This window comes from Etheostoma spectabile, chromosome 5 (assembly GCF_008692095.1).
Source record: "Etheostoma spectabile isolate EspeVRDwgs_2016 chromosome 5, UIUC_Espe_1.0, whole genome shotgun sequence".
Lineage (NCBI taxonomy): Eukaryota > Metazoa > Chordata > Actinopteri > Perciformes > Percidae > Etheostoma > Etheostoma spectabile.
The window spans coordinates 3,120,305-3,127,974 of NC_045737.1; positions in this window are offsets into that span (position 1 = coordinate 3,120,305).

Here is a 7,670-nt window from a genome sequence, read left to right on the forward strand (position 1 = left end):
AAATAATGAGGATTTTAATTAACTGGCTCCCCAGACAGCAGAGCGCAGGGATCAGGAGCCTGCTACCATAATTAAAGTGCTGTAACGCTGGCAACATCTCTCCTCTCTTTCTTATATCTGTGAGGGCTCTATCCATCTAATTAAATCTGTAAATAAATTAGCAACATTGAGGGTTCCTGCTTGACTTAACACTGCCTGCAATCCACCCCCCACCCTCCCAATAACACGCTCACCTTACTTTCAGCACACTGCGCCACCCATATGTAGGCAGAGGTTAAGCTAAGGTCTGTCATTAACAGAGGGATGTGGGTAGAGGAGTGTGTGTGTGTTTCACTCTATCATGTTTGTGCAGGCCGATGCTTGTGTTTGCTCCCTTTCATAACCTGATTCTGTTTTGAAGCTCTATCTACTGGGAACGCTGGCTGACACAGATCAGAGGAGGCCAAAGCGGAGGTGACAGCAGCATCACCTCCTCGTGTTCCACCTGCTCGGGCTGCAACCAACCGCCATGCATGTTCAATAAAGTGCCAGCTGGGCTTCCATTCTCTGTTCCTAAAACATTGTACCTCAGTGTCTTACTTCTATCATTCAGCCACACCTCTCCTGTGCTCTCTGTTCAACCTGCCCCTGGCCTTTCTTCTCCCCCCCCCCCCCTTGCACAAAGAGACACAGTCAAACCTGCAGGAGCCCCGGCCCCGTGGAAGCAGCAGCTTTTTCATTAAAATGCATTCAGATTGACAAGAGACTTATTTGCATATTAAATTAACAAGCACTTAAGAGTTCTGAGCGAACTGTTACACTGCCAGCTCCGAGCAAATGAGGAGCGAGCAAGCGTTCAACTGTCATTACCCACGGCTGTCACCGTTGAGGAATGGCGTATGCAGAGATAGAGAGACACACAGAGACAGATAAATGAGTCAACAAATGTATCTCCTCTTCCAACTCCCATGCCCCAACTATGGTTAGAATGATGCATCGGTTTGATGATAATAAGGCTGATACTGGTTTTTCATTTCAATCAGTCAGAGTCGCCATCTGATAGAGTTGTTATAGAATAGATCAGTGCTAAACTGTTGGTCTTTGGAAAGACCATAACCTGATAATAAGGAGCCATTTAGATCAAACTCCACACATTTATGGATGAGTATGTCAATTAGTAGCATAGAGTACTAGAAGTACTAGTAGTATCTTAAAGAGAATGAACAATCCTCTCAATCTATTAGTGCACTTCTTGTTCAAAACATGTCTGTTTGCAACGGGCCAATTGCGTTGCCTCCAGTTTTGCTGCTTGTAGCTTTCTCCAGAACTGCTCATCCAAACAACTTCACACTCAACTCTGCACTTTCTTGGGTCCTGAGCAATACACCTTCCATGACATACTTTGTAGTTGCGACCCCCTAGCCTTGCTGTTTACGTGTAATTTGCTTACAGCTAGCTGTTTGGGACCAGGCTACTTCTGGGAACAAAAGCATTCATTCTGAAAGTTAGATCACTGGTGCTCACAACGGTTTGAGTTTACTATGGTTTAACATCTCCAATCTCTCTTTCTTCATCTGTTTTTGAATGTAACTATAACTAGCAACGGCATGCCGGGAGACCCAGCATGCAATTCCTAATAATAGCGGGTCCTCTTTTAAAACCTTATACCAGTTTACATAATGCAATACTAACTATGAGGGTCAATTAGAGAGCGCAGACCTCTGCCAAGGCCATCAGTCCAGTCTTTTATGATATGCAAATCTGCAACTGCAAACACTATGTCTGAATATGTTTCCAAAACCATTAGGACCACTTTTTCCCTTGCCAATTTATTTAGCCCCTTTTCCAACAAGCTGGCATGACATGATTCATTTGCCATGTATTTACCAGAAGAACCAGCAGTCAGGAACACTATCAAATGTATGTTGTGACCACTATTTAACATGTTGCATAATGCAATATTTAAGGGTGTTCACTGTGATCTAATACTATAAATATAACCTGACCATCAATCAGAGAAAATGAAACTCATATAAATGTTGCCGCTGAGTATCTGTGGCATTACTTTTCCTGTTTTTTTACGAGCTATTTAAATATCTGTCTCTTACGCATAGACATTTGTACATTTTACTACAATATGACTGTATTGACCACTTAGCAGCTATCTCAAGATTATTGGCTCCACTTTAGCCATCAATGGCATCAAAATATACATCTTCATTTTTTTTCTTTCTTCACAAAACCATATCTGTCAAGCTTACATTTTAAACTTTTAAAAGTTTACACCACCACTCTGTGGGTTTGTGATGATGATGATGCTCCCAGTAGTACCTTGTGTTAGGTGAGCACACAGGGGTGCTGTATCAATACCAACCTTAGCTTTGGGAGAACCCTGATCCCACCACAGAGACTCACAGACAGCAGAAGGTTGTTTGCAAAGTGATTGAAGAACCAGTTTACACCCCTTTTCCCTGAAGTGCTCTGCTGACACCGTCAGCTTAGCATCCAGACTGCAAAGCATGATAATGGTAGATTTGCTTTTTGCCTCCTGTGTAATTATACAGCAATTAGACAGGAGGCAACAGTTTGGACAGGAGCGGAGTTATCTTGTGAACAATGGTAATGATTTTCGTTTAAATGTCATCTGCTTTCTCAAAAAGAAGCACATTAATATTGAAATTGAGCAGACTGTCATCATTTAATTAGAAGACAACTTGGTTTACGATGGAGAGAAGTGCTTGGTAGAGCGGGCACCAGTTCTGTGCAAGAAGCTGCCAAACGTCTTCAGTCACTTCCTGCAAATCACTCCTTCAAAACCTTTACAAACTCGCCTCTACTTTGTTTTTATGTTTGATTGATTGCTATCCTCTTTCTGATTGTCATTCTATTATGTGTTCATTTTGTTACTGTCCTCTGTGATTTATAATCTGTTCATTTTATCGTTGCAGTTGTATCACTTTTTCATTTTGGTTTATTGCTTTTACTCGTATTGCACTTTGTAACTTTATCTCAAAAGTGATTTATAAATAAGCTTATTTTTTCAGTCTGATGCCATGGAAAACAAGTGAAATTATCTGAGCCTACAGAACCTATTTAACTGAAATGTATTGTATTTCACTGCAGAGTGATGGTTTGAATTGTATTTGTGGCTTTACTGAACGCTATTTTTTGTAATGCAGTATTTCTCTTAAAGAAACCACACGTCTATCTCAATGAGCCAAGACAAACCTAACCTTTATTGATAGTTGGAAAGCAAACAAGGAAAAGAGAAGAAATTAAATGCAGGACTTCTTTAACAATCACATTAACCCATTATTCTTCCAGAAGAAAGAGCAACAACTCCTCCAAACCATAGCACAATCCAGGTTATTTATTCCTTCACTCTAATACAGTGGTTCTTAACCTGGGTTCGATCGAACCCCAGGGGTTCGGTGAGTCAGTCTCAGGGGTTCGGCGGTCAAGACACACACCCGACTCATATGATTCGTGATGACACGCCCCGCTTGGCCATCATCAGAAGGGTTCGGTGAACGCGCATATGAAACTGGTGGGGGTCAGTACCTCCAACAAGGTTCTGAACCACTGCTCTAATACAACCCACAATGGCGTTTAATGAATTAACGCCCCCTAGTGGTGGCAGGAAATACGACCCAGGAGCGTTTTCTGTCATGTTAATCCAAATCTAAAATAGAGAATTTTGCTGTTTTAAACAAGCTGTTAACGTGTCATGCATTTAAAACTATGTTACAATATGTTACATAACAAATACATATACTTACTAACCCAAACCACTTTAACCAGGTTTGATATTATTATGATTTAAAACTGTGACCATTGGGGACGTGTTAGTCTATATCCGTGTTGTTCTGGGATTGCTCCGGTGCCGTTGAAAATTTCATGTCATTTCATTATACCCACTGCTGTAACTATTATGAGTTGTGTTTCTAGCTATCTGTCTGGATTTACCCTGGAGAGATCTGAGGAAAAGTTACACACTCACACACATTTACACTCCGAAGGCATCTCAGGGTTCAGCGTCTTGCCAAAAGACACTTCACCATGGAACTGCAGGGCCAGGGATCAAACCACTAACCTTCCAATTGGCAGGCGCCCAATCTACCCTTGACCCTCAACCGCCCTAGCACATCCTATTTGTTCTCAGAAGTCAGATTTTCCAAAGTCTAAGTCAAACTTTCATAGTCTGCAACACACCCCCTGACCTTGGATTTCTGAGCTCATGACTTGGACAACCACCGAGTACCTCAAGCTCAAAATCCAACATGGCTGCCCCGTGCATCAACAGCGTAATGGGTTGTTATAAACTGGCATGCCTACTGATGGCTAACCTGGCTAGAACTAATGAAACCATGAAAACTGGACTTGTAAATGGAACGCATTCAAGTTGGCTGATACCAAATTTCCGTATTTGCTTCTGAGTTCCTAGGCACACACTACTAGCCAGACTCTCCTCTGCAGCGCTGTGGAGGAAGGTCTGAATGTCAGACTAAGGATGTGTTGATCTCCTGCCACCGGTAGGGGTGCTAATTTATAAAACGTTCTTTTGGGTTGTATAATAACATTGGAATAAACAACCTATTGAATATTGGTTGAATAGGTTGGAGGACTTGTTGTAGACAGATGTCGGACCTATCATAGAACTTGGAAACATTTTGGGTTGCCACCTCTCACCCGAAAAACAAACTAACATCTGTTGTATATTATACATGATATACAGTATATATATATCCCCAAAATGACTTCTAGCAGCTGGTAAATTATGTATTTTTGTTTGTTGGGAGCAAAGGTGAAGGTAAAGTCATAAACTGTGAAACCTTCATGGGGAAGGTTGTAAGCCCCCCTTAGACAGGTTGACAAAAAGTCTGACTTTGACACATGAGACTTCTGTTTGTTTCCCATTTCCCATCCACAGCCAACATTTTAACCCCGACCATGATTGTTCCCTGACTCAAACCAATTCCATTTTCCTCCATTGTATTTGGCAAATCAGGCAGATTTCTTGAGGAAAGGTATGTCAAAACCTGAACAAATGGAAGCCAAACTATCTACAGACATAAATTACTCATTGGAAGCTTGTTCATCCAGTAATGTAAGTGAAGGGTTCACATCCTGAACTCATTCTAACACCTTGTATACTGGCAAAGTCCAGAAACATTAGTATTAGTGTTCAAAAGGTCATATGCCAGTCAAAGCTTGTCAAATGAGCTTTTGAACACTAAAACTAATGTTTCTGGACTTTGCCAGTGTAAGTGTAATTCCAGTAGACCCTGGCTCTTATCAAGTACTCCTCCATAATGCTAATCTTGTTTTTTTCCAGGTAGTCACAATCCTGACTAGCAGGGCCGCCGCCGAGCATCACCTTCATCATTAGAGGAGGAACTGCCAAACTGTTGTCAGATGAGCGTCTGGGGATCAAGCTGCCTGTTTGTCTTGAGACAGTTTTTACGATAGGAGAGCTGGGAAAGGCCAGGCCCTCATCAACCCCCCACTCCACCGAACCAGGTGGAACACACATGCGTTCATTAGCGCCCTTTAATGAGGAGCAGATGCAACAATCACTCACTCACTCTCTCGCTCTCACACAAAAACACGAAGAGCCATGCATAACGACACACACACACACACACTCTTGTTAGTGCTATGGAAGGTCATGGAAGCAATGATAATGTGTATTTATATTAATTCACACACACACACACACACACATGCACGCACACTCGCATGCACAAACACTCACAGGCACAGACTTTCTCACATTAAAATAAATAGATTCTCACATGAAAATCCACACTAAATGTGTGTGCGCATGTACTCAACACACACACCACCTCCCATACATTGGCCCATTCATTCAGTCCTATTGGGGGGGTTTCACAGCTCAGACGTGTGGGCCTCATTTGTCCAATTTAGATGAATGACTGAGATCATATATCATTCCCCTTATGTCAGACTATTTTTATCTCGGAGGAAGTCGATGTAAGCGAGCTGCAGGATCTAGAAAAATGCCCCGTCGGTGGATCTAGGTTGAGCTTTAACTGGTGTGGGAGGCTGAACTTCTCATTATTCACAACAGAGGCAGATGGACAGGTCTTGCTGAAGGAAAGACATACACAAACTGGTGATGAACATGTTGGCTGTTGTTTTTTACCAGTTAATGTTAGAGCAGCTTATGTAAATGCGTAAATTCTAGAAAAGTATTTACCAAAGTTGATTATGTTAATGTACAGTATGTTTGTTTCTGGTTTGTTTAATCTGTTCACTAACAGAAATAAAAAGGGGAGATGTTGTGTAACCTTTTTGTTGTTAAACTAATTTGAGATATCCAAGTTTGGTACCGTTGTTTCAACACAGAGACCTGTGGTCACCGACCACATCTGGCAAACCCGCGCTGTAGCTGCACTTGCAGAACACTTGGAAGATAGATAAACTTCTGTTTGTCAAGAAATAGTTCCAGCACTCAATGACAAATTGTCTTCTAACCACTCTGTTAGTGTTGAGACAACTGCATGTTAATTGGAACCAGGCTTCAGTCTTTATGCTAAGCTAGGCTATCCACTCCTAATTCCAGGATTTGTACTTGTTTGCTGGTGTGTATATGTCATACTAGGAAAAGAGAATAGCAGGTACTCAATGTGTGTATATGTGTGTGTGCGAGGGTAGAGTGTGGGAGAGCGAATGAAAGAGTGACGGGGATTAGCTCCAGGTACAGACTCCTGCAGTGGAGACAGAGAAACAAAGTGTCTCCCCTGTGCTTTGTGAGCATGTTCGGAAACCTATATCAGGAAAAGTTAGCCCTCTCCCCCAATTTTATGTTTTTCACGGAGAAGAAGCAGCTGGAAGTGCGTAGGAGGAAACACGCACGTAAAAGAGGCGATGTTTACACAGCGTGACCAATCACAAACATCTACCAGAGCCGCATATTTTACAAAAAAACCCAACTATAATTAGTAACAATACCAATTGGGGAATGTTAACGGGGTTGTCAGTCTCTAAATGTTTTAACTTTTTTGAGCGCATCTCTCTCTCCCTCTCCATGCACCGAGCTCCACCGGATCTTCTAAGAACGGTGACGCCGTTATCAACCTAGCATTGATTGGTCAGTAGGCGATGCTTTACACCGATCTACACTTGATCTCTAATCTCCAACATAACCTGCTCCGGTCCAGGTTAGGAGTTCAGCATAAATTACCACAGCGATTGAACCTGGTAACAAGTGATCCACCATCGTGATACAGAAAACCCTGGGTTGAACCGGAAGCTACTTCGTTAATAACTTTGCCAAATCTTGCTTTGTAGTAAAGGCCTCAGGACAGTTGTAATTGGTTTAAAGAAATACATACAGTCCATAGGATTTTTCCCTCTATCCCAGAATATGCTGTGTTGCCACACACAGCATATTTCCTTAATTGTTTTTTTGTTTTTTTACTTTCAATGGCAAAATCTTTCAATTCAGTTTTATTTATAGTGTCAGACGTCCTGAGATAACAGAAGTTATCAGGACACTTCACAGATAGAGCAGTTCTAGACCACATTCCCCCAAAGAGCAAGCATTTGGTGCGACAGTGTCAAGGAATGACTTCCTTTAAACAGGCAGAAACCTCAGGCAGACCCTGACTCTTGGTTGGCGGCCATCTTTCTTTTGAGTGTGTGTGTGTGTGTGTGTGTGTGTGTGT